General features: G+C 38.2%; 1 protein-coding gene across 5 annotated transcripts in view; it reads right to left on the bottom strand.

Moving 5' to 3' along the window:
• Positions 1–25,827, bottom strand: part of CNTN1 (contactin 1) — a 251,559-nt gene that overhangs the window by 115,451 nt on the left and 110,281 nt on the right. The window contains exon 1 of one of the 5 annotated variants that reach the window (XM_082763613.1): positions 1,100–1,152. The exons of the other annotated variants lie outside the window; for them this stretch is intronic. The gene's annotated coding sequence lies outside the window, so the exon portion shown is untranslated. Of the gene's footprint in view, positions 1–1,099; positions 1,153–25,827 lie in introns of those variants that run through there. 5 annotated transcript variants of the gene reach the window in all.

Raw genomic sequence — 25,827 nt, forward strand, 5'->3', positions numbered from 1 at the left:
TATTTATATTAATTACCTATTTAAACTTTATTTTGCTCTGCATTAATAGATGAACTTTTAGCTAAATCCACATTAATGATGTAGATGAGCAACATCGTCTTCATGGGTTTCAGTAGTGAAACCATGTATCCTCAGAGTATCGTTATCATTCAAAGAAAACTTTTTTTTAATGCCATTTATACATTCAGTTAGAACCTGTATCACAGAAGAGGAACACTGCAGATTTTTAAACATGTTGCTTTAATTGCACTTTATAAATACTTCAAAGAAGAAATAAATAACTATACTGCTTCAAAGTCTAATAAGTACTAAGTTGAGTATAATAATACAAAAGTATCTAGCTTAAAATGTAATTTTTAATATAAATATAATTTAATATTTTAAAGTAATTATTAATTTAAATTAATTATTAATTATCAAATTAATAATTTGTTATAATTTATTTTTATTATAAATATAATTTTTCATATAAGATCGTACCTGAACTTGGTCTTAAAAGTACTAATTATGTTCTCATCATATGGCTGCAGGTTACTTGGAAAGAAGCCAAACATTTTTTAGCTTCAAAAATTGGGCCTATACAGAAGATGACCTCTAAAATTCACCTGATTTCAACTAGAATATTAAGATGCAAGATTTCATTTTATCAGTGTATATTACACTTCCAAAAATGTACTAATATTAATTTTGAAGGAAACTAGAACTATATTCACTCTTAAACCTCAAAACAAAGTTTACACATAGAAGATTTTTATTTGGAGTCTAGGACTCACCTCATAAAACACAGGCATCAGTAGATGGCTACAGTGCCAGGTTTACCTTTAAGAAGCTGAGGGCAAAGTGTTAAGTGCTACACAGAGATTTCATGCCAAACTAAAATTAGAGATCTACTACAGAGTACGAATGCCCTTTGTAAAAGTAATTTATGCTGCTCTTAATCTGTATTCTGCATGTGTATTCACGCAGCAGTTCATAGGGTCCTGCAGGCGGATGCAGGCTGAGATCAGCCAGACTGTGTAAGGGTCCTGAGTGTATCACACTCCAGTTGCCCTAGCCAGTCTACAACCATTTTTCTCCATAAATATCTGCAATTTCTTACCCTTGACTTAGGAGTTTGGCTCTGTGCTTAACATCGATTCTGACTGCAGGCAGGCGTGTGGCCTTGGATCACACTGCTAGGAAAACAATCAAGGTAAGAGAAAGGGTTGTGAGAAGTCTCCCCTGAGGACTCAACTTATTTCTTCTCCACTTATGGAGGTATATGTCTATGTGCATGTACTCACAAACATAAGAATGGATTGGCAGTGAAGAAACAAAAGGGTTTGTATGTTTACGTATGAAATGTAAGTGCGTTGTTGTGGCACGCTGTGCGTGTGAACTGGGACCATCATGAGTCTGTGTGTGTGTGTGCCCATGCTTGGGAAATGGTCTGAACCCAGTGGTCTGGTGGTGGTGGTGGTTGGGAGGACACTCAATACATCTGCCCTGGCGTGCCCTGTGGAGCAGCTTGCTCTTGTGGGCCAACAGATTGCACAACCTCCCTCTAAAAGGAAACAAATTGCTGAGCGTGTACACAACGGAAAGAAGACTCAGAATAGGTAATTTTTGGAGACCATAACAATTTACATCACATACAATGAGGTAATTGAGAGTCATTCTGAATGAATTGCATCCAAAAGTTTAGTACATTTAAGATGGCATTTTCTGAAGAAAAATGCTAATTCTCACTTTGAAGAGACACTACCATTCTGTGCATGTCTCCAGGGAATAAAATTAAATGAAGAGTTTAAAACCTTGTTGTGCTCTGTGTCCAGCAAGGTTTATTGCCAGACGAACTTCAAGTTCCATTTGCAAAGCCAGAGACAAACTCCAGGACAATCGCTGAGGAATTATGCATGCTTTTGTAGTCTGGTGGCAAATTTCCTATGTCGTGAAAGCAGCTGGGGACTGCTCAGTTCCAAACACCCTAATGCCAAGATTGTTTGTCCCAGTTTCAGTAAGTTACAGTGAAATTAAGCAGACACAGACATAGCTTTCTGCATTGGAAAAGCCTGTGTTGACCTACCAACCATTTTGTGTGAAAATGGCTTTCATCACAAAGGTCGTTGCTTAAAAGTAAATTTTAGGGACATCCATCACTTGATATTGTCTACTACTAGTCTGCAAGACATTCTGCAATACCCCTACTGCTGAACCACCTGCAAAAGTAATGTATATAGAGATAATAAAACATTCCCAAGAAAAATATTTGTTTTGTCTATTCAATATCTAACTTGCTTGTAAAATTCCATCATTATATTTGATGATATAATGTCAAATAGTCTTAGAAATATTCTATCTTTGCTCATACTAACAGGCAGAAATATTCTTTTCTTACAAGTCTAAAAAACTTAAGGGAAAACAATGATGGAGAAGACTATCCTCTTTTAGAATCATTCAAGTTGGAAAAGACCTCTAATATCATGTAGTCCAACCTTTGAACATCACCTTTTATGTGATATGTCGCCACGTACACAATTGTCATTATTATAAGTATCTGTAGTGCTTAGTTCAAGAAATAAATATGTGTCCACAGTGACATTCATTCAGTGCATCCACAGCGATATTGATTCATTTAACAGTCCTGCTGCTTCTTGCTTCTGAAGCTTAAGTTTTCAGTGTGGCCTAGGCTGACTGAAAATCTTCATAAAGTTCTTTGGTATGTTTTGCTCCAAAATGTCATGTCATTTTAAAAATTCTGCTACAGCCCCTACCTTGTCAGGGATAACTGAGAATTCAGCACACGTGGTTCTGCTTCTTGTGGTTCTTTGTATTATCATCCTACATATCTGCATCAACATTACATCCCTTATTTAACACCATATCAGACTGGCTAAGCATAGAAGTAGAATAGAATAAATAATAATATAGAATAATATAGTAACATTATAATATGATATATTATAATATATAAATCACAGAATCACAGAATCACAGAATTTTCTAGGTTGGAAGAGACCTCAAGGTCATCGAGTCCAACCTCCAACCTAACGCTAACAGCCCTCCACTAAACCATATCCCTAAGCTCTACATCTAAACGTCTTTTGAAGACTTCCAGGGATGGTGACTCCACCACTTCCCTGGGCAGCCTGTTCCAATGCCTCACAACCCTTTCAGTGAAGTTCTTCCTAACATCTAGCCTAAAACTCCCCTGGCTCAACTTAAACCCATTCCCCCTCGTCCTGTCACCAGGCACGTGGGAGAACAGGCCAACCCCCACCTCGCTACAGCCTCCCTTGAGGTACCTAAAAAGAGCGATAAGGTCGCCCCTGAGCCTCCTCTTCTCCAGGCTGAACAAGCCCAGCTCCCTCAGCCGCTCCTCGTAGGACTTGTTCTCCAGGCCCCTCACCAGCTTCGTCGCCCTTCTCTGCACCCGCTCAAGCACCTCGATGTCCTTCTTGTAGCGAGGGGCCCAAAACTGAACACAGTACTCGAGGTGCGGCCTCACCAGAGCTGAGTACAGGGGGACGATCACCTCCCTAGCCCTGCTGGTCACGCTGTTCCTAATACAAGCCAGGATGCCGTTGGCCTTCTTGGCCACCTGAGCACACTGCTGGCTCATATTCAGCCGACTGTCCACCATCACTCCCAGGTCCTTCTCTGCCTGGCAGCTTTCCAACCATTCCTCTCCCAGCCTGTAGCTCTGCTTGGGGTTATTGCGCCCCAGGTGCAGGACCCGGCACTTGGCCTTGTTAAACTTCATGCAGTTGACCTCAGCCCATCGGTCCAGCCTATCCAGATCCTCCTGCAGAGCTTTCCTACCCTCAAGCAGATCGACACACGCACCTAACTTGGTGTCATCTGCGAACTTACTGAGGGTGCACTCGATGCCCTCGTCCAGATCATCGATGAAGATATTAAAGAGGACCGGCCCCAGCACCGAGCCCTGGGGGACGCCACTAGTGACTGGCCTCCAACTGGACTTGGCTCCATTCACCACGACTCTTTGGGCCCGGCTATCCAGCCAGTTTCTAACCCAACGAAGCGTGCGCCAGTCCAAGCCAAGAGCAGCCAGTTTCTTGAGGAGAATGCTGTGGGAGACGGTGTCAAAAGCCTTGCTGAAGTCAAGGTAGACCACATCCACAGCCTTTCCCTCATCCACCCAGCGCGTCACTCTGTCATAGAAGGAGATCAGGTTCGTCAGGCATGACCTGCCTTTCATAAAGCTATGCTGACTGGGCCTGATCGCCTGCTTCCCCTTCAAGTGCTGCATGATGACTCTCAGGAGGATCTGCTCCATGAGCTTTCCTGGCACTGAGGTCAAACTGACAGGCCTGTAGTTTCCTGGGTCAGCCCTCCGGCCCTTCTTGTAGATGGGCGTCACGTTTGCTAGCCGCCAGTCGATTGGGACCTCCCCCGATAGCCAGGACTGTTGATAAATGATGGACAGCGGCTTGGCCAGCTCCTCTGCGAGTTCCCTCAGTACCCTTGGGTGGATCCCATCTGGCCCCATCGACTTGTGCACATCTAAGTGCCGTAGTAGGTCACCAACCAGTTCTTCATGGATAATGAGGGCCACATCCTGCTCCCCATCCCCTTCCACCAGCTCAGGGTACTGGGTATCCAGAGAACATCCGGTATTGCCGCTAAAGACTGAGGCAAAGAAGGCATTGAGCACCTCCGCCTTTTCCTCATCTCTTGTAACTAAGTTTCCCCCCGCATCCAGTAAAGGATGGAGATTCTCCTTAGTCCTCCTTTTTGTGTTGATGTATTTATAGAAACGTTTTTTGTTATCTTTAACGGCAGTAGCCAGATTGAGCTCCAGATGAGCTTTGGCCTTCCTAATTTTGTCCCTGCACAGCCTCGCTACTTCTTTAAAGTCCTCCTTAGTGGCCTGCCCACTTTTCCAAAGCTTATAAACCCTCTTTTTCCTCCTAAGATCAAGCCACAATTCTCTGTTGAGCCAGGCCGGTCTTCTTCCCCGCCAGCTCGTCTTTGGGCACGTGGGAACAGACCGTTCCTGCGCCATTAAGACTTCCCTCTTGAAGAGCGCCCAGCCTTCCTGGACCCCTCTGCCCTTCAGAACCGCCTCCCAAGGGACTCCACCAACCAGTGTCCTGGTTAAATAAAATAAATAAAACTAAATAAAACATAATATATAAATATTATATAATTATTAAATAATAATAAAATATTATAAATTATTATTAAATATTATATAAATATTAAATATATAAAAATTGCTGTGTAGATAATTAATACAAGGCCTTTTAGTTCTCTCTTGAGCCTCTAACTTTTCCATCCACTCTGTAGTGAAGGATTTCCCATGCACATACCTTTTCAAATGTCTCAGAAGAGTAACTGCTTATTTTGAAAAAGCACAATAAAAAGGTTCATCTCTACAACTGAAAATATAATACCTTCATGAAATTAAATCAGAACTCTATCCATTTCATGCACTGTACAAGGTCACAAAATTCCCTAAAGATAAACTGCCTTAGGACATATATCTTTCTTCAGTGCAATGAAAGTGTGACAGATTCACATGAACCCACACATTGCCTCAACAAAGCAAGTTGTAATTTTTGTAGAGATGAATTAAAATTCTGTTCAGGATGATCATCTGCATTGCAAATGCCAAAACAAACCCCAAACAAATAGAAAAAATATATTAGGGATGGCAGCTAGATCTTACAGCCTGTTTTGTTCTGGTCTCCAGCAATAAGAAAGATAAAATATTTCCTTAACCCACCACCAGCACAAGCTCCAGAATGAAGTAACCTGACTTACCCTATTGTAGCTGCCAAGCCCTGACAAGCCAGTGCCTGCTTCAAATACTTCATTTCCAAAGGACCAATTCTCACTGTTCTGCCAGGAATTGATTGTGGCAGTCAGAAGCCAATATAGGGCTTTGTCACGAAAGGTCATTTTCTAAAGGAAGAAAGCCCAGGGGGCTGGGCATCCAAGATGAGACAAGACATACCTTATACACTTGTTGCAGTATAACCTCTCTTTTTCCATAGGGGGATAGTTGTGATGTTTTTACAACCCACTTCTTCTCTATAGTGGTTCATCAGTTATGGTAGTCATAGAATCATTAAAGTTGGAAAAGCCCTCCAAGATCATGTGGTCCAACCGCACCCCAACCACCAATGTCACCCACTAAACCATGTGCCTAAGCACCATGTCCAACTTTTCCTTAAACACTCCGAGGGATGGTGACTCTACCACCTCCCTGGGCAACCCGTCCCAGTGCCTTTCTTTCTGAGAATAAATTTCTTCTAATTTCCAACCTAAACCTCCCCTGGCACAACCTGAGGCCATGATGATCTGTTTACGGGATCTTAAGGATAAGTCTATCAGACACTCCAGTAGAGTTCACACTTCTCCAGTTTACTCTGTTGAGTTGCACAGACAAAAGTCTGCCTGTGTCAACCTTCTGTGGTTTGGTGGACCTACAGCCCTCAAAGCAATGCCAATTACAAGTACATTAATGTTAGTTCACACTAGAAACCAAAGTCCTCAGTGGGTTAGACATAGTAGAGGGAACACTGGTGGCAATTCTGCCCTAATTCTCTCTTAACATCTCCTGAAGAAGAGAAAAACATGACCAAAGTGTGCTTTCTGCTGTGGTCAAAAACATCAGGTAATTGTGATGGTGTTTTCTGGAATGGGACACTTCCATTTCTATGGTACAGATTAATGTACTGCTGCAAATGGTATCAAATTTCACAACATAGATAAAAGAATCTCTAATCTTTCCCTGTCTCAGCTTTATTTCCCTCAATTATTCAGAACTGTTCACATTCGGACTTCTATTTTATTTTATTATCACTGGCACAGCTAGATGAAATTGGCACCTTACAGTGATCTTTATTCATAATCGTTTAGACTGAATTTGAACACTGAGTCATAGCTAAACTGATCTGAATAGGGCCTTGTTCGTTTAAGCCGGAGGATGAACAGCTCCAGAAGTGGAGCAGAGAGTCCATTCCATTCCTACTTTTATTTTCAGTATTAGTGTCATTGCTCAGCAGCATCCAATAACTCATTCATGTACTCTTGTAAATAATTTTGGTGGAAACAGTAATTTCAGTAGAGTGTAGCTGTTAGGCAATTACCTCTTTTATGAAGAAGCATTTGAGAATGTTTGAGAGAGATGAGTCTGAAGAATAGCATAAGGTATTTCAATAATTAACTATTACAAAATGGAAATTTCCATAAGGGTCAGTGAGGAAGAAAGCATAGCGTACACCATACAAACTGTATGTACTGAACATTACTTAATAAATGAACACAGAATTGCAATTTTTCCTGAAATTGACTTAATCCAGAGAGGGGCTGAACACCAACCATTCCTACCAAACTGCAACTTCCAATGATGCTCATAATATGGCATTTCATTCCTATGGTGTCAGTAGTAGTTACAGATGTTCAACACCTTTTAAGTAGTCCTTTGTCACTGCAAATGATCTGATTGCTTTCTTTTTAATGTGTCTTGTTATAACATGTGCTTTTGAATAATGAATGAAACTACAGAGTAAATGCTATAGTAAATTGTATTTTAAGGAATACATTTTAAGGAATTTTAGGGAATACATTTAGCTGATCTAAGAAGTGAAAGGAATCATAATCATAGAGACTATGCTGGTGAATCTAGTGCTTTTATTTTTCCTTAGAATTAAAATTTACATATGCATATTTTCTTTTTACTTTACTTTTTACTTTCTTTTCACATTTTTTACACTCCTCCACTAAATTTATCTGTTACCATGAAGACAACTGAATCTAACAGAATCATCAAAGAAAACAACACTAACAGTTGGGTAATTTAGAAATGTACCTAAATTGTTATAAGGCCTTAGTTTGTGGTTTTTACACCTGAGGTTTGCTTAGTCAGGAAATGCTTGCTCTGCTTCATTAGAAAATACATAGGACACTGGCTATCACTGTAATCGTGGTATAAACAATAAGTACAAACCACAAGACTTGCTACAGAAGTCGTAATGTCCTAGTGATATAGTAGCAATTTGCCGGCTCTATGAATTTAGTGAAGAAAAAACAAAACAAAACAAAACAAAACAAAACAAAACAAACAAAAAAAAAAGCTGCACTATATTAAAATATCTATTCAAGACAATCAATCAAGTAGTTTGAAAATGTAATTAAAAACAGTTAATGGTGCTAAATGTGGGTTATTTTGTTTGTTTGTTTTATGAACTAATCAAGTTAATGACTGGGAAATCACACTTTAATGGATAATTTTTTGAATACATCTATTTTTATGGTTGCATAATCTAGAAAAAGAGGCCAATACTCTGAAGCACATCCTGAAGCCATGATATGACGAACCTAGGAGCACAAACATTCAAGACACCTTCTATAGCTGGAAGACAGAAATCTGCCTATCTAGAAAACAGGTCAGTCTACCTAAGACCTAAAACCTCTTAGTGGGTACCTGACTTCTTCTTTCACTTGCCCCATCTTAGAGCAGAAAAGCTGAATTTACACCTAGCTCATGCACCTCACTTAAATGTCTAGTCAGATGTGACAAGCCTGGGCCCTGGCTCTTACCATCTTGCTGCATTAACAGTGACATCTGTACCTTCTATTGCTTTATAGGAGTAAGCCCGCTAAGAGTAAGACAAAGTACTTATAAAAAGCATATCTCTAAAACTGTATCTCATTTACTTAGTACCTTTTTACAGTCTCAGCTATGGGTGCTGCATAGCCTCAGAAAAGAAGATGACATTCAGCAAAACAGTGATGTTGAAAAATGGGAATAAAGATACTGCATCTCATTTTGCATGACTGCTGCTTCATGAATATCTCAGAAAAATACATCTCAGAGGAAAACACAAATAAAATTCTGTAATTCCTGTTGTAGCTGCCACTTCCAGTTTTTGTTTTTGTTGTTTTGTTTGATTCCTGTAATGAAAAACCCTATAGAAAACAATATTCTCAGTTCTACTGCTTCAAGTATACAGACCTAACACTAAACTTCTGGGAGAATAATCTAGCATTTAACTAAAATAATTCTGCTCATTTACTTCACCAGCAGGAAAGACCAACCTCACAACCACTAAATTATTATTATTATTATTATTTTTTAAGTGTATGCAATTTAAAAATGAGTCAGTCTTTCTAATTGCTATAACACATCTAGAGGGCAGCTAAATGGCAGACAGGTGTTACTGCCATGAATATATCTTCTAGTATTTGTGAAAATTAACATTCTTAACACATTTGTCTTGTGCTAGTGCTGACACTACCAAGAAACAACATTGAGCACAACCTGTTACAAACCTGATTGGAAGAACACCTTGTAACCAACTGAGATTTAAGAACTCTGTTACATATTATTTTACTTGCTACAGTTCTCAGATAATTTTACGTCACAATAAAGTGTTAAAAATGAAACAAAGTGGAAGGATACATGGTTTCAGCTTTTTTTTTTTTTTTTGTCAACAGTACAAATAAACATGAATTCATTCCTAATAAGCACTGCAGGAAGTCAACCATACAATCTTAATGATCCTAGAGTCTTTTTCTGAAGTATACAGCTTGTAATCTCAAGCAGATTCCAGAATACTGTGTCAATTAGATATCATGCAGAGCAACAAAAAAGCCAATGCCAGCTGGAGGCTTCATTGAACCTCATTGTCAATTCAGCAATAGAAAAAATTCTGTTCAACTAAAATGAAAACAATAAAACAAAGATAAGCTGAATTGGGTTAGGAAGTAAAACAATCCTGAGTTGCCAACTTAAAATGGCTGAGTATTAAAAACCTGTGGATAATCTACGAATTAACAAATTTGGGATTGTCTAACTGGGTGTCACCGCCGGATGTCACTGCTGCTTGAAAAAAGCCACTGCACAAACATTTATCAGGCTGCACAGATTACCTCTTTTATGAAGAAGCATAAGAAAAAAAAAAAAAGGCAGTATTGAGAATTATAAATACTCTCATGCTAACACGTCTTTAGCCTGCTCTTCACTTTTATCATCTGTCCAACTTAACTTCACAAGTTGAAAAAGTTCTGTAAGACTCAGTAACACCTGAAGAAGTGAAGGAAGAAAAAGTAATTTTACAGCCAGCAACCACTGCAGTTATCCTAATCTTAAAACCATGTTCTGTTTTGCTTTAAAGTAGAATATATTGGAATATACTCTGAATATACCCGGAATATACTCTGGAATAACATCTTTAACGTTTACTTGTGTCTACTCAGTACCAGTTGAAAATTTCATTGTTGTATGATATCATCTTCATGTTTTAAAATACCATTGGCCAGTCAAAACAGGATGCACATTTACTATAAATCTATTAGCAAGTTTCTGCAATAGATGTATTCCAATAGCTGAGGCTGAAAACCATCAACAATAAAGTATCTTATTTCAGAACTCGGTCATTATATAGCCTTACTTTTACCTACAAGGATATAGCTATAATGAAAATGAAATTTAAATATTGATCAGATTATTTACTTCAGTCCAGTGGCAAATCTAGAAAGAAGGAAAAAAAGTCTAACTGTACTGAAGCATCCTTCTCTGCTGACTGTAGTTCTGTAAGGGAAGAAAAAAAAAAAAAAAGCCAACAACAACAACAAAACACCACTAACAAAGCAATGGATATGAGAGATCTGCATGCATCCTCTGTCCAAACACTGCAGGTCTCATTTCCAAATATTCCCTCCTCTCAGCTTTTCTTCTTGGAGATTTTGTAGATTAAGAAGCATTAAAAGAAGAGAAATAAACTTTAGAAATAATGGGTTGGTTTTCACAACAGAACAAGGCTACCAGTAGATCCCTCAGGTGTTTTGCTTTTTAACTATCCATGAGTGGAATGGAATTGAAGAGCATACTGAAATGAGGAAGACTACTGAAGATACACTGCTCAAGGCAGTAAAACCTAAGCTGTCTGTGAAGAATTACAAAAGGATATCACGGTACTAAGCAACTGAAGGTAAAATGGTAAAACAGCAGATGCAACTCACTACTGATAATAGAAAGTGACAAACATTGGGAAAAATGATTGTATATACAGAAAAATAGAGAGTAAATTAGTCATTTCCACTCAAAGTATGTTCTAGCATGAGTAAATCCTCTGAAAATACCCAGCCAGCTTTCAGTGGTCAAAACGGCAACTATAACTTGGGTCATGTTGTTGTAGCTGCAATGACTTCTTGACAAAGGCAACAGCAGTTCCAAAATGAGCGATACATCACATCGGTGGAAAAAACTAACAAGCTTTCAGACTCTCTAACTCTCCTTTGGCTCTTAGCAGCAGCAGCATTTTTCAAAGCTTACTACAAGCTGAGAACAATCATTTTGAGTTCAACTTAACTATGTCATGCAGTTAAACCATGGCGAGCAGATAGGGGGTGTTAAGTATGCTACCTTTAATGGACAGCTTTAAATGAGCTTTCTGAATGCCGCGTATGAACTTGCTTTGATGTAGAAAGAAGCCTGACACTGTCTTATATCCACAGATGCCACATACAGCCTTCCCAGGATGGCTATAAAGAAAAATCACTTAAGAGTAACAACCCACACGGAAAAATGATTCTAACTCATGTATTTTTTTTTTCCCCAGAACATCTGCTCCTGTTGCTCAAGTGGTCCCTCAGCTTGGTTAAGCTCCTCATTTGGATCAGGTTCTCCCCCACACAAACATCTGCTGCCACTGGAACCAGCTCATGCTGAGACACAAATGCAAAGCTTGATGGCCATCTTCACAACCAATCAGCCAGAAAACATACAAACAAACAAAGAAAGGCCCTTCACACAACGTGATACACTTGGTGCGATGTACCAAACCTTACCACATGTGCCTACACTGCTGACACTAAACTACCATGATTCAAAAGAACAAACCTGTTCCTGATAAAAGATAGAAACACCTAGTCATCAATGGGAAAGCACACCTTACAAAAGAACTGTTTCTCCTCTATGTCCCAGCATTGACAATCTGAGATCTGCCAGACGTACTCTGATGTTAAACCTCAGGTAAAAAAAATCATACACAGAATGTCTTGGACTCAATAGGGTTATTGGCTTCTTGGGCTATATTAAATTCTCAGCTAGCAAACTCTACCATGTTCTTGAAGCAGTAATACACCCCTCTTTACCATAACAACCAATGATCTCATCACTTTTTTTTTTTTTTTTGTTAAGTACTTCCACCTTATACCACAGGTGAGAGTTCTTTTCCCCCATATTAGTCTAATTGATTTAAACACCAAATTTGAACTCAAAACAACTGTTCTCAGCTTGCATTTAGTTTCTAAGACTGAGATTTCTAATTCAGGAATTATTATGAAAAGATCTAATGACAGAAAAAAATCATTATGCTCCTTGGTAAGTCTGTTCTGTGCCCACGCTTTTTATACAGGTGTCATTATGGCCATTCTTTCTCAAAGGGGGGAAAAAAAAAAACAGAAATCATAAAGAAGAGGACTAGAGGTGTGGAACATCTTCCACACACGTACTACATAAACCTGTATTTCATCTTTCATAAAAGAACTGATTGAGAACATTAGGAAGTCCTTCACCTTGTGAATGATGCAGAGAAAATGAAGAGAATGAGTATTTGCTGTATCTTGTAATACAAGCAGAAGGTGCCATACAACGAACATCCTCCCTGTAATTCACACTCCTTCAGGTTTTTTCAGATGGACGACAGGCTACAGGAAAACTCAGCATGCACAGAGAGACATATATTGCTAAGACTGTAGTGACACCACCTTCTGCTTGCTTATTTGGCAAATGGTTACTCCAATTTCTGTAATTTTGACATTTTTCAGAGGTATTTGTTTTCTACCACTTCAACAAAGGAATGGCTATTGCTCACCTCTGCCATAGCGAGGTCACTTGCTACAGATTGGAAGTGAAAACTGGCTGCAATTACTGAGTGCACAAGCACTCTTTCTCTTCACTTAAGCAACTGAGTTTTTGCTCTCAATTACATGTATTTAGATTTTTCCTGGCATATTAAATGCTTGCATAAAGTAATTACATCTGTTTCTGTCCCAGGAAGTAAGAGAGGGAAGAAAAAAATATAATGTTTTTATTGCTTTTCACCTAAGTTTTATGCATTTAATTCCACTGACAGTTCAATTAATAATTTGAAAGCTACTTTGATTTTTTTTTTTAAGGTTTTCTCTAGTAACTTGTAAATGTTGCCCCCAAACCACTGCAGTTTTAAAAAATACTCCTCAAAACCTACTGCATTGCTTGTAGGCTCAGAATAAATAACTTGAGACTTATGATTAAGAATACTAATTGATTTCATACACCATAGTTCATTTATATGTATTATGTCTAATAAATTTACCATAAAAAATTAATACAAATACATTAAAATATATTCTTCTGTATCATAGTAGTAGTTAAGCCACAACTGAGATATACTGTGAGAGACTTCTTTATAGCATTTCTTTGTGCACAGACTTAAAATATATACTTTTTTTTTAGTCCTTATGTATTCTATATTCTTTTGCAGACATTGACACTGCATCTTTAGTAACAGTAAATTAATTAATAGGAATGAATACACAGTGTATTTTTCTTCAAAAAGAAAAAATACATAGTATTTTTTCTTCAAAAATCCTAAACAAATTAAGGTACTGATGTATGTTCTGAGAAAAAGCAGTGATTTTTCTTTTAAAAATGAAATCTGTTATGGAATACTAACTCAAAACTGAATATATATGCTTGTAATTTTTTAGGTGTGATATATACATTCTTGTAATTTGTGGTGTGATATATCAGTGAAGGTTAGTTGTTGTTTTTTTAACAGGAAATCATGCCTCCACCTCCCAGCTCTGCTGGAGTCCTTTGAAGGAGCCAACAAGAATGTCAACTCAGTGCTCATTAACAGTGGAAAAAAATTGCTAAGTGTTACTCAGAAATAAACAGAACACAGCAGCAAATGTCGCAGTGCCATTCCTTAGATGCCTGAAGTCCCCATCCTGAGCATCGTGATCAGGTCTGCTCTTTTCATTCCCCTCCTCTCAAAGACTATGTAGGTGGAAAGGAACCAGTGCCAGAATCTGGGTCTACACTCAAGTGGTGAGGAAGAGCAGGCACAGAAGCCCTGGAAGACAGACAGTGGGCACTTTGGGTGTTTTATTCCCAGCTAGCTTTCATGTGGTGCCAGAACTGAGCACTCGTTGTCAGTGCCTCCTGCAGCCCAGGGATTCAGCTCTCCATGAGGGAAGACCTGGTTGTACGACCAGAGCCTGGCTGTGGACCAGAGCTCATCTGTATTCAGAGTGTTCAGAGGTGTCAAACAGTATGTGCCCTAAAACTATGTGAGGTAAGAGAAGTAAAGCACAGACAGAAGCGTAATTGTTGAGAAGGTAAAAGACAGCAGCTCAGTGGTTCAAGGGGAAAAGCGATGATACTGAATTGTTTAAACCCAGAAGATAAAAAAGCAGGAATCAGAAGATGGCTACTCAGCAACATTGAGGATCATTCTGATCCAAGTGAAAAGGGAGATTAATCACTTCCCTGTGTGGCTGGCACCTGCTGTGGAACAGCAGGACACATGGAACATCTTTTTCAGAGTGGTAGCTTGTAGCTTTTTAGTCCTATATATTGCATATATTAAATAATGCTTCATATTCCTTCATTGCGTATATACTGCTCACAGAATCTCTTGAGGACCAGGTTGCTCAAGCAACATGTTCCAATGAGAGGTTTCATTAAAAACAAAGATGTATGTAGAGCTCAAGTTCCACTTTAGCTTCATCAAAAGAAATTGAGTTTGTGTGATCCCTGCAGCTTTGCAGTAAAAGGGGAAAATCTGGGGAGCTGCACTGAAAGCTCACTCCATGACAGCAACACGTGCACTTACCACTTACTATGATCTTAACACTAATGATGGTAATAAGGATGTCAACATTTTTTGAATGACTTCTAAAACAATTATACAAAAATGCAACACAGAAATCTTTAAAATTCTATTAAGCACAAAGATGGCAGCTGTGATTTTGGAATTCCCAAGTAACAAATAGCTAGGGACAGACAGAACATCGTAGGAGTATACTACGCTATCTTTTCCCTCTTCTTATACTATTTCTTCAGTAAATGTTTGAAACTCCTGCAGACAAAATGGCCAGATGGACCATTCTTAAAATTATAAGTGCAATTTCTATTTGTGCTCAGAATTTTGCTTATTTTTGTGTTCTCACCACTTGCAAACTAGTAAATCTTATATGCACACCCCTTTGCATACAAAAGAAATGAGCAGTAGCTTTCTGTTACCATCTCCTCTCTTCTTCCTATTACAAAATATGAGCTTTCTTGGAAGCTTCTTTGATTTTAATTTCTCCTGTAGCACTGCCATCTTACTTACCCAGAGGGATGAATGTTCTCAAGTACTGCATAAATATTAGCTACTGTAATATACATTTTATAAAAAAAAAAAAAAAAAAAAAAAAAACAAACAGTAAAGTTGTAAAATACAGTAAAACAACCAAAATGTCAATGTCGGACAAAGTTTGGATAATCAGGCATCTTGGTTTAGCCACAGTCAGAGTGGAATATATTCCTCTACCCTGACAACTCAAAGACCGTCTTCCGGAGACAACTGCCTTTCAACACAGAATACTGTTATACTCTCCCACTGGTCACTGTGTGCTACAATGACAAAATCAACTTAACTCTATCCACTCTTCTGTATTCATCAGAGGCTTAAACATCGAGCATCGTGACAAAATGTCAGGCATGCAGCATTGTTTTTCATCTCTCAGGAACTCATGCCTGTTACAGGATTTTTTAAAATTTGATTACATGAGCTCTCTGGGAAAAAAAAAAAAAAAAAAAAAGTATCAGGAAGAGAACAATAGGGCATCAACTCCACCAGGGAACTCTGAGTACTTCTGCATTAAAATAGGAATAATGATGGCTGCATACAGTGTCTCAAACGGTGCCATATATTGTAAAGCAATTGCAATTATTCTTTGGCTGCGTGAGGCTTATTTGAAGGTGCACAGTATGCCCTTGATTAAGGACGTGCCTTCAGTACACCTTTTACAGTGAAATTAGCCATGTATAGACAACATCTTTCTAAGATACGCATTTTGTCTGTTGGAGGAAGAAAAAAAAAAAAAAAAAAGAAAAAAAAAAAAGAATGTTATTTGCTCTGGTAATTTCAAAATCAATCAAATGACTTCAGGACACCAGAATTCTTCTACCTGTAGAAGATTTAGCACTCTGCCATATTTTTGTAGGAAGAAAAATATGTTTTGTTTTTATTTATTATTATTATTTTAGTTTCCCAATTATCAAAGAATGACAAACTTATTTCAGCTTTGAATGAAGACCATAGGCAAATATATTTGCATAAAAGGAATTCATGAAAGGAAACATCAGGGGGCTGGAAAGGTGGGAATGCTTGCATTGCCCTAGCAGTAGAGCTCACAAATGATCCAGCATCAGGTATAACATGTAGCTCATGCTTTTGTAAAACAAAATTAGTTCCAAATGCAATCTCACATACACTGTTTAAATCTCTAGAGGTCTAAAGGTGACAGAGTAATTCATTTACATCAGATATGCATCACTGTAAGGCTTCCATTTTGTATTTACCACTTCTTCTAGCCTATCAATTTTCTAATGATGTCTCATATTTTACTATGCAGTTTTGGCAATGTTGTTAGATTTGTGTGTAACTAAGAAAATGAATATTTAACTTATAATTTTAAAGCAGGAACAATTTTGAGTTATTTAAGTTCTGTAACATTATAATTCCCCAAAGTTTTATCATCAAGACTATGCATAGATTAGTCTTATGAGCAATTTATAACCCACCCAGCCTGCAATTCTGAAAATAATATATTGATGCACTATATAATTTGAGATCAGGGAGGAAAACATCCTAACCTGTACATGCATATAATCACTTGAGGCTCTGTCAGTAGTATAAATCTGCAATTTTGTGATGCAGCCACTCTGGACTTGAGCCTAGAGAACCTACACAGGGTACAGCAGGGAGTAGCAGTGAGAGCTGGAAGTGCACTGTGTGCACAGACACTGCACATTATTGCTACATCAAACCCACTGACCAACATTGCCTGCCTTGAACTTAGAGCCCCGTTTGACTGGATTACCACTAAAACTCAGCTTGAGCTCAACTTCTTGTTAGCTTGCTTCTGTATATTGTTAGGCCATTTGGTGATGTGTGGTGTAGACATGCCCTAAATACTTAATGTCTGAGCACCAGCTAATATTCATAGAAAACAGATGGATTGGAGGAGGTTCCAAATGCCTGAAGCTCTTTTCTTTTGCCTCATCCTGCTCCTGTATGGAGTATCTGGCAGCTGCATTGTAATGTTTTCATTTGTTTTGAATTAAATTTCTCTTTGCTCCTGCCCTACCCATTTTTTTTTCCATGTTCTGCTTGTGACTCTGCACATGTGTAGTGCCTGTTGTCCCTATGAGTCCTCACCAGTGAATCTGCTTGAGTAAGGCCAGCTGGATTTGGTCTATAACAATATTTATTAATGTGTGGTCTATGGAGAATTTTTTAGCAGCACTTTCTATGATAGATTAATTTCTGTTACCCTCTTTTGTACTAAAACTTGCTACAAAACCCCTCTCAAATAAAATTATCCAATCCCTAAAGATTGTATTCCTATATCTCAAGATAATTTTATAGCTCTTGGAACTTCCTTAAAAAAAATAAAGTAAAACAGAATTGTTCATTAAAAAATTATATACAAAATGAATGAAAGTCCCTAAACTCTTTATATGTATGTGTATATGCATGTGCAGTGTGTATACACTTCAGTAATGCAAGTGTAGAAGATGACTATAAAAAATTAAAAAATAGCACCTCGACTATTCTCTGATTCTCACAGAATCACAGAATGATCTAGGTTGGAAAAGACCTCCAAGATAACCTAGTCCAACCATTCTGATTCATTGGATATTCGTCATCTGAAGCCTGATTAATATAGAAGTTTGTATCATTAGCATAAATAAATATTTCTATTAATGTTTAATTATGCACAGAAGTTACCACAAAAAAAGCTTTTCTGTCTGCAGAAATTTAAGGTTTATAGACCTAGCATCAAAACAGAAATACTTTAAAGATAAATACATGTAATAAAAAGTATTGAAGTTCAGTTTAATTTTATTTTCCCATGTTTTTTAGAAAACTGAAATGCAGAATAAATTCCGTCTGTATGCTGTGGTGTATTCCCCAGTATCTTCCTTTGCAACCTCTTCCAGTCCTCCCAGTTCACATTTTCCATTTCAAGAAAGAATAAAGTTGAATTATCTCCTGTTTATATTCTTAATCTTTTTTTTCTATGTAAATTCTAATAACAAGTAGCTCAAAGATGAAGGTGGATTCAATTTCGTTATTGTTCTTTTCTTCCAGGCTTCATGTGCTTCTACAAAATACAATTATTGCCACTGCAGCCACAACAGAATGTATTTCTGTTATGGCTTGGCCATGCCAGCAGACCTGAGAACCTGAGAAATCTTACTAAAGGGTCTTGCCAAACTCATTTGCAAGAGCCTCGGATGAAGAGCAGATTCTGCATCCTGCAGAAGAACAACCAAGTGCGACTGGTTTCTTGCCCCACTCATTTTATCACTGCCCAGCCTAGGAGGCCACCAGAACTGAACTAATTCTATATAAATCCAAAACTGTTTTTTCTTAAGAAGGTTGTGCAACAAAATCTGGATTTTTAGAAGAAACTGGTTAGCCTCACAAAGCAAACAGTTCAATCAAAGGATGGCTTCCTTAGTTTTCACAATTGAACCACTGTTGAATAAGCCGGGCACCAGGAAAGGATACAACTGTGCTTGCATTCATTCACAGAAATCTTCAGGAGGTTGAGTGAAGCAAGTAAACTGAAAGAGAAAAAGAGGCCAGCACCGTGTGGTTTGAGGCTCTGGAAAAAACAAGATGGACTGGCTCGCTCAGTTCTGAAGGAATAAAACAAGAAAGACTTTTTAAGATTGTCCTAGACTTAGAGCCTCCAGAGAAATCTCTAGCCCAAGGGATTTTAATTGTTTTCCAGCTCAGATGCTGGAGGTCACTTTCTGGTGCCCTCTGTACTGAACCCCAGAACTGCAACAAAGCAAAATACTGCAGAGAGGCTGCTAGCAGATGTTTTTTGCCTATCTGTTGCTAAATGCCTTCAAAGCCATGAGACACTCAGTAGGTTCGCACAAACCTCTCCACTGATATCTGCCTAATGTCACTGGGGTCAGATGAACCTCAACAGAAACAGCTTAACAAGAAGTATCCCATAAGATGGTTTACTGAAATTTACTCACATTAAGCCTGGCTAATACTCTAGCTGACATCACCATCTTGAAGATATTTTGTTGACCTGAGATTACCATGGAGCATTTCACCACCTGCTGTCCCTCAACCGTGTACTAGGAGAGCAACAGGCAGAAGTCAGACTCGTCCCTGCTTCTGCTTTAAAGTAAATGATTAAACAAGGCCCAAGATCTGTGATAGCAAATTGAAAAGGCAAGAAGAGATGCTAGTTTTATACTGACAAAACTCTAAGGACTTCAGCTGAGTTACATCAGATCTGGACAAATAAAGGTGGGACTGAAAGGTTACTTACAGCTTTCTTAACTGAAATCTTTAAAGATGTGCTCTCCCTAATAAATTTCCCTGTAGACTCCCATAAAGGGACAGGGTTAAAAGGGCGAGGAAAGGACTTAAAGAAAGTCCCAGTTACTAAACTTGTCACACTGCACCAAACTGCACAAAAAACAACCAAGTATAAGAATACACTCAACCTGTGTGTGCAGTGCATGTGCATACTGCACAACCACAGAAGTATCTGAAGAAAATGTCATTAAGTCTGAGAGAATAATTAAGTCTGAGAGAATAAACAGAAAAAAAGACCTGGCATAATGTCTGGCATGTTACATTTTTATGTCTCTGATTTAATGTACAGAGGTATTAAAAAAAATCAAAGAGCAGCAAGATTTCTACCCCTGGGCATCTGATAAATGGCAACCAGGCAATGAAATGCACACAAGCATTTGAAAAGAACAGGGGTGGTTGTTAGAAATCACTTTTCATAGATATCTATTCAGAAAAGTTGATTTTGGAAAAATAAATCAGCTTTACCTAGAATAAAATTTATAGGCATCGGGGGATGCAAAGAAGGAGTGGGAACAAACAACCGTTTTTTAAAATGGAGATATTTATGAACAAAGTTGAAGAAAACAATGATTTCAGACAGCAGAAGTGTTTTATGTTTTTGGGCTTTGATTACTCTTAGCCCTTACACAGGCACCCCGTGTTTTCTGGATCACTGCATCCAACTCCATCCTTACCTGCTATGCGCGCAGTTGCATGGAGGTGTTCAATTTCAGATTAAGATGAGCTTGTCATGCATTAAAGGTTTGGGAGGCTTAAGGAAATTATTCATATTATAATGAAATGTAATGCTATCATTTTTCAGATAATCATAATGAAAGATTAACCATGAGAACTGACTGTGCCTTCCTGCAGTAAAACTTGAAGACTCTGAATAGAGGACACAGAAATGTCTGTAAGGTTTACCACTGGGTGTGTTCTCACAAAGAATCTCACTGTGGGAGGATCAGTCCAGAAAGCAAGCAAATGGGTACAAAAATTGTCTTCTGAGTATCAGAGCTATGCACCAACATGGATTTCTGCTTCAAGTCCTCTCCGTGGCTAGTCTACTGCTTCACCATCCTGGCTGCAGAGCCCACATGCAGCCACCAGAGATGCTTCTGGCATATGTTAATAAGGTGCAGACATACAGAAATACTGGCGCAGAAAAATTTCCCATAATATTTAGCATAATCAAGATTACCTGTTGATAAATAAATAAAAATAAAAATAAAAATAGAAATAAAAAATAAAAGAGTCATTATACCACTCTACATATACATCTCTACTTTGAGCTTAATATTTTGGGTTGCTTTCTCAACATACTGGTGCAATATAAAGTATATTGGACACAGCCAATATGCTGGAACATCTTCTAAGGAACTAATCTATCTTAATTAAAGCAAGTGAGCAGGACAACCATAGCATAAAGTCAGAAAATTTATGTAGGTGACATACTAGTCCACTGCAAAGTAATTGTGATGGTTCATGAGTGGGACTTGTTAATTAATTGACCTAGAGCTATTCCTCTTCCAGAAAGTACAATCAGAGCTGAGAAAATAACAATATTTGTAGCTAACCTCATCCCAGAAAAAATAGTAATAATTCAGCCCAATTTTATTTTTATTTGGCCCTTAGACAAAATTTATTTTCAAGATCTTAACTGTTGTTGTTTTTGGTTTTTTTGTTTTTTAATTAAAAACAGCTAAATTTATAATCTAAACAATGTTGCAAAATTAAGTGCTGGAGAACAGGATATCTAAATGAAGCATAGTACATAAATTCCATCCTTCATCCTTTTTTGGGGAGAGAAAAAAGAGAATTGATTGCTGAATACAAAATCAACCCAAGTTTAAGTAGCCATACATCAAAAAGAAATTAATAGAGCACAATAGTGATTCTGTTGGTATAAAGCCTTGAAGATGTTCATTACTTACAGCTTCATCATAAATCAGCACATTGTTATTTTTAAGTAGACTGATGAACATTGTATGGATGCTTCATATAGTAAGAATACTTTCTGTAGAAATTAGCAGATAACACTACTCTTAGAGTTTTACACTGAATTTACACAAAACTATCAAAGTATTGGTAATCAACAATAACAAATTATCATCCAATTTGAAATGTTTCTGAATTTTCAAAGGAAAACATTCAAAAATTTCTGTTTTGGGGCTGTTCTTAAATGTTATGAACTCATAAAAGCAACAACAAAATCTGAATGGAACATACAAGAAAATCTTAGATGAAGCAATTCGCATCAGACTTTCTTATAGAATTTGCCTAAAAGGCATCCACCTTTTTAAATGACAAGGACCCTGCACCCCGCTACTTTCAGCTCCCAACTATTTAGAATTTCTAGTTACCTTTTCAAGGAAAATAAATCAAATAAACACAACTTGAAAGTGAATTTTGGTTTTGATCACTCAAAAATCCTATACAGGTACATATATACTTAGAGGATGAACAGGACTTTAATCCCATCACATTGCAGAGTCTGATTATTTCTGACTGTGCTCGTATTCCTCAATTCACTCAGTCATGGACCACATCACTGGACACACTGCTGGCCAGCTGTGATTACATAGCACATCGCAACAACTCTGCAAATTGCAAAACTGGCCTGTGGCTACTGGATGAAAATAAAGTGATTCAATGGATTGTTTTCTTCAAATCAAAGTAATAACTATTCACTTATGATAAGAACAAAAATCTGCAAGAACGTCCAGACTCAAAAATTAATCCTCAATTTCAAGTTTCAGTTCAGCCTAGAACCTCATCTCAGCCTGCTGCCCAAAGAAACCACCACTTTCCTCTAATTCTGTGATGCCTTTAACTTATTCCTTGGTCTTCAGGCTTCTGTAAACCACTGCACCTGAACCTGTGGTTCATATACTCTGTCAGGTACACTCCAGCACAGACATTACTGCAGAAATCTCTCTAAATAATCAGGCACAGTGAGTGGCTTATATGCTGCCATCGCCAGCTGAGCTCTATGCAGCCAGAAATATTGACAAAGATATACAGAATATCCACAGACAGGTTCCTGACATCTTCCATTCTGGAGAAAGTCATTAAAGTCACAGACACTGTTATCATCTATGCTACATGGAAGTCTTAACCAAGTCTCAGAAGCCGCTGCTCTGGGTGCAACAAAAATACAATAGTGTTCCCAAAGAATTTATATTCCAAATAAACAAGACAAGTAAACGTGGGAAGTATGCAGCATTGTTATTCTCACATTAAACATGATGAATTCATCTAAAATAAGATCCTTTGCCTTTATGATTTGGCCTTCACTGCAAAACTCATTCATTGTATTTCCTCCACATGACATTGCCTTGCTCAGGAAAGAGCAATCACGCTGCACAGCCACATGGCAGCCATGTCAAATGGCTCGATTCCCATCAGCAGGCAACTGGGTGAGCAATGTGTCTAGTTTTGCAGGTGATAACTTCTTGTAACCTTAGCTGTGGCATTCTGTTTGATGGTAGCTCTAGCCCCGCTGCTATTAATTACTCAAGGTGACTGCTCCATCAGAAGTTTCGCCTGAAAATTCATTTAATAGAAGTGAAAGATTTGGATGTGCACAAAGATCACGCTTGGGATAAAAAGGGAACTCTGAGTGCAAGCTACTGTATTTCATTTTTCCTTTCACCCCTGAAAAAGCAATCTTTATTGTTTTTTCCAAGGTCACAAAAAAGACCATGGCACAAGCAAGAATAGAACATCCCTCTTCTACATCCCATCGTATCTACACAGCAAACCTTCCACAATAATAGAATCTAATAAATAAATGATTACAGCCTTTCATTGTACTAAGAAAGAAAATAAACATGGCAAGTATAGAAATGTACAGCATACATTTAATCTCTCTCTTTTTCCTGGACTCTATTTTAAATATCTGGCAGTATAAGGGTTTCTATAACTCATGATAAGATGCACACCAGAAGAAGGAAAAGAGTCACCTGTGAAGCCTCTGCAGACACAGCAGAGATACAATAAAAGAGAAGAACTCTTAAAAGAGTCACCTTGAAAAGTACTGAGGTACAGCATTCATCTTCACAGCAGGGAACAAAGAGGAAACACATTACAGCTTCCAATACACACAGTGGTAGTTAAGAGAATGAAGTTTCTCGGTGAAAGCACATATTTTAGTTTATAAATTCTTTTATCGTCTTGCTTTCCTTCCTTGACAAAGTTTTGACATGATTGTCTATACTCCCATTGGGCTGAAAAAGAGAACATGCTACAAGTACAGAGATGACTGGCATGAAAACACTTTCATGAGCAGTTGAAGAGATAAAACAGTTCAGAAAGAGACGAAACAAATTCCTAGTGGACAGGTTAATCAGTGGCTATTAAATACCCACCAGCTGGCTCCAAGTCAGGAGCTCAATAACCAGCTGAAGGCTTGAAGTTTGGAAGGTGAGGCAGGGGAAGCATTTACTGTAAGTGGCTGTTCGAGGCAGGAGGCTGGACTAGGTTTGGTTCAGAGTGGCTTTCCTTATGGCCCTCCATTATGTCATGCAACGACTCTGCACCATATCCACTTTCACACCAATTACCATGCACTGCATGCCAGTCCTGGGCCCCTCAAACACATAGGGCAAGAAGACACAGTGAGAGCATACTTTTCTGAGTAGATGAGCTACATGAGATGTTTGACAGGAAGCAGGACAGCAAAGTAGCCCAGTACCACCAGTTCTCTGAATAATACTAAATACTTACTTGCACCCAGCCCTTGGAAAAAGGTTCTTTACCAGCCTCCAGAAAATTATGATTCTGTTTTTTCTCTACAAAAGCCCATTAAAGAAAATTCTTTGTGGTCTGGATGGTTACCAGGCCACCAATGAATCTTCTGGTTGCTGTTGCCCATGCAGATCTTTCTAACACAAATAACAGGTAAAAGGTTTATATTTTATGCCAGATGGTACCCAACTATCTGACAACTCTGTCTTTAATGTGTTAGCTCATTATTGATAGCACTTCAGGTGAAAATTAATGTAGCCTGTTTTATTTTTAAATGTGTCCCAAATGGGGATCCACAGTAGCAGATGTTTGGGGGGGAAGGCGAAGGAAGGGGTATTTCCACCTCCTTAGTATGCTGTGGTTGACACAGATTTATTAGAGTTTCTCTAATATACGTAAATATACTTCCACGCACAAGTGTGTCTGTGTGTGTCGTTGCCAATTTATGTTAGTTTATCTGACCCTCTGTGTGAAAATGTGTCAATTTATTTTATACATATATGCATCTAAAAGTATTTTTATTACTTATTTTAAAATCATTAAGATTATAGCAAACAGAGTGGCAATAAATAAATAAAAATAAACGTACCTACATTGTAATTCCACTGAATAAGTAACAGAAGGTATGACCCCTCTGAAGAAACTATTGCCATGGCCAGGGATAGAAACCTCCTGATCTGGGGCAGTAGTATTGGCTCATGGCACAACCCAGAAAACCCTGAGGGGTCTGGCTATGTCCCAGAAGCCTGTGATGACCTGCATATGGACAGCTATTCTGCCCAGAGCCTCCAGTATGGGACTCACATTTGGCACAACCTGTACATTAAAACCTGAGAACAACCATACAGATTAAGACCACGACATGCCTTGTCTGGTAGTCCTGCCTCCGGCAGTGCCCAAGATGCTACAGTCCTGTCGTTTCCCTGGAACACCCTTTTCTTCTAGAATTTGGGATCTGGGGACTTCTTGAATCAGAGGTAACACCCTTCTGCCTTGATGGATTGCACTTCTGTAAATTTTTCTCATCGCTTTTTGAGCGAGAAGTGAGTGAGAACTTTTTGCACCTATATATCCCGAAGCAATAAGGGCAACAGTTTAACCATTCATTACATGAAAAATACAGTCCTTCTTTTACTCCGAACCTTTTCTCAAAAAAAGGGGAGCTTCAAATAAAATCTTTATAATAAAAAGTGAACAGTCATTCCAATTCACCTTCTGCATGCCCTTCATAACTTCATAGAGCTCTATTATATCTTTATCCTCACTCCACTAAAACATCTCTTTCCAAGGCTAAAGAAGTGTACAGTACATCTACATTATCTCCTAAGTTTTGTAGAGTCTGGATAATACATTTCACAAGAAAATTCTTCAATTTTCTTACTTCCTGCAATGTCACATCAGACTTTCTCTTTTCAGCAGTACCAAAGAACTAATCAGGCTAGATATGAACAACTAGAATACAGAAAAT

Source organism: Aythya marila, assembly GCF_965140915.1.
Source record: "Aythya marila genome assembly, chromosome: 1".
Taxonomy (NCBI): domain Eukaryota; kingdom Metazoa; phylum Chordata; class Aves; order Anseriformes; family Anatidae; genus Aythya; species Aythya marila.